The sequence below is a fragment of the Nicotiana attenuata genome, chromosome 11 (assembly GCF_001879085.1).
Source record: "Nicotiana attenuata strain UT chromosome 11, NIATTr2, whole genome shotgun sequence".
Classification (NCBI taxonomy): domain Eukaryota; kingdom Viridiplantae; phylum Streptophyta; class Magnoliopsida; order Solanales; family Solanaceae; genus Nicotiana; species Nicotiana attenuata.
The window spans coordinates 7,270,111-7,273,412 of NC_031999.1; positions in this window are offsets into that span (position 1 = coordinate 7,270,111).

Genomic DNA, 3,302 nt, shown 5'->3' on the forward strand with positions numbered 1-3,302 from the left:
CATTTTGTAAAATAGTCTATGGCCAACAGAATAAATCTATGCCCGTTTGAAGCAGCGGGTTCGATCGGACCGATGACATCCATGCCCCAAGTGGAGAAAGGCTAGGGTGCACTTGTTGCATTGAGTTCATTGGGGGGCACTCATATCATGTCAGCATGTATCTAGCATTGATGACACTTCTGGACATACCTGATGCAGTCTGTCTCCATGGTCATCCAAAATACCCTGCTCTTAGTATTTTCTTGGCTAAGACAAAACCATTCATGTGTGGCCCGCAAGTTCAGNGTTGAGAACCCTTATTGTTCTCCTTTTACAATTACTATAATGATGACTATTACTTATTTTGATCTTTGGCACGCCCACATTAATTGGTCAACCACTTGTCTTCATTTAGACTTATTTGCACCGTTATCACATTCACTTCAAGAATAGAGTAAATCAAGTGGGACAAGTTTCATGCTTTTTCATGAAAATACATTATTTTTCTTTAGTCATCATTATATCATCAATATGGTGCATTGGGACTCAAATACAATGCCTTACCCATATAAATTATGTTAAGCCATAATGCGTTAGGACTCGAACCCAACATCTTATTATCATGGTGCACTAGGACTTAATCCCGGTGTATTACCCTCAAGGTGTAATGGGACTTGAACCCATCGTCTTACCCTCAATCAATAGAATAATAGGTCGAAGTGCAACTGAGACTCACCCTTGATCCTTTAAAATATTATTACTTTGAGTTTTAATTAGAACCAGCACAAAGCAAATGGTAGCTTCTTGTGCCATTTTTTGTAATTATCTACCATTTTCCCCAACATCTTCTTGATGTTTTTGTTGGCGTCTTCTACAGCTCCATTCATTTGTGGCCTGTATGCTGTGGAATTCTTATGCTTGATCTTGAACGTTTCACACATGGCCTTCATTAAATCACTGTTAAGATTGGCGGCGTTGTCGCTGATGATTGACTCTGGAACCCCGAACCGACAAACAATGCGATCCCGAACAAAATTTGCAACGACCTTTTTAGTTACGGCGTTGTAAGATGCGGCTTCAACCCATTTTGTAAAATAGTCTATGGCCAACAGAATAAATCTATGCCCGTTTGAAGCAGCGGGTTCGATCGGACCGATGACATCCATGCCCCAAGTGGAGAAAGGCTAGGGTGCACTTGTTGCATTGAGTTCATTGGGGGGCACTCATATCATGTCAGCATGTATCTAGCATTGATGACACTTCTGGACATACCTGATGCAGTCTGTCTCCATGGTCATCCAAAATACCCTGCTCTTAGTATTTTCTTGGCTAAGACAAAACCATTCATGTGTGGCCCGCAAGTTCAGGCATATATTTCCTTGAGCAATCTGGATGCTTCCTTGGCATTAACTCACCGTAATAACCCCAGGTCAGGAGTCCTTCTGTACAGAATTCTTTTGCTTTGAAAGAAGTGGTTGGCTAACCTTTGGAGTTGCGTGCTCCGTATATTCTCCTTTTGCCAGGTATTCCTATATGTCGTGGAACCATGGTCTTCCATCACTTTCCTCTTCAACATGAGCACAATAAGCTGGTTGCTTGTGAATTCCTATTGGGATAGGACCAATGAAGTTCTTGTCTCGATATTGTATCATGGAAGATAAAGTGGCCAATGCATCTGCAAACTCATTCTGAATTCTCGGAACATGTTTGAATTCTATCTTTGTGAACCTCTTGATCAGCTCTTGCACACAATACGGATATGGTAATATCTTGGTGTTTTTGGTAGCCTATTCTCCTAAAACTTGATGCACCAAAAGATCAGAATCTCCAATCACGAGCAACTCCTGAATGTTCATGTCAATGGCCAACCTGAGTCCCATGATGCAAGCGTCATATTCCGCCATATTGTTGGTACATGGAAACTTGAGTTTTGCGGATACCTGATACTGTTGGCCGGTTCCTGACACTAAAACAGCTCTGATACCCACTCATTTGAAGTTTGCAGCTCCATTGAAGAACATCCTCCAACCATCGTATGCTTCAGTGATGTCCTCTCCCACAAATGATACTTCCTCGTCGGGAAAATACGTTTTCAACAGTTCGTATTCTTCGTCTAAAGGGTTTTCTGCCAAATGATCTGCTAGTGCTTTCCCTTTGATTGCCTTTTAAGTTACATAGATGATGCCGAACTCACTCAGCAATATCTGCATTTTTGCCAACTTTCCGGTGGGCATGGGTTTCTGGAAGAGGTATTTAGCGGATCCATCCTTGATATGAGATATGTGGTATAGGCACAGAAGTAGTGCCTCAACTTTTGAGCTATCCATGTTAAAGCACAATAGGTTCACTCTAGCAAAGAGTGATGTGCTTCATAGGGTGTGAATTTCTTACTCAGGTAATAAATGGCCTGCTCCTTTCTTCCCGTCTCATCGTGTTGTCCCAGAACACAACCAAAAGCCCTATCTAGTACGGACAAATAAAGCAGCAAAGGTCTCCCTGGTTCCGGTAGGACCAGAATAGGTGGTTTAGATAAATACTCTTTGATTTTATCAAAGGCTTTATGGCATTCTTCAGTTCAGCTTGTCGCAGCATTTTTCTTCAGCATTTTGAAAATCGGTTCACAGATCACAGTTGATTGTGCTATGAAACAGCTGATATAGTTGAGACGCCCTAAGAAACTCATCACATCTTTCTTGCTCTTTGAAGGTGGCAAGTTCTGGATAACTTTGACCTTTGACGGGTCCAATTCAATCCCTCGATGGCTGACGATGAATCCTAGCAATTTTCCAACAGGGACTCCTAAGGCGCAGTTTGTAGGATTTAGTTTCAGATTGTACCTTCAAAGCCGATCAAAGAATTTTCTCAAGTCCGCTATGTGATCCGTGCTTCTTCTGGACTTGATGATAACGTCATCCACGTACACCTCTATTTCCTTATGTATCATGTCGTGGAAAATGGTTGTCATGGCTCTCATGTAGGTGGCTCCAGCATTCTTCAGGCCAAACGGCATCATTTTATAGCAGTACATCCCCCATGGTGTAATAAAGGTTGTCTTTTCGACATCCTCTTCATCTATCCAGATCTGATGATACCACACGAAGCGATCCACAAAAGGCTGGAGTTCATGCTTGGCACAGTTGTCGATTAGTATGTGTATGTTGGGCAGCGGGAAATCATCTTAGGGACTTGCTTTGTTTAAGTCCCGATAATCGACACATACTCTGACCTTCCCATCCTTTTTCGGAACTGCCACAATGTTGGCTAACCATGTCGGATATTCAACCACTCTGAGAACCTTGGCTTTGATTTGCTTAGTGACTTCC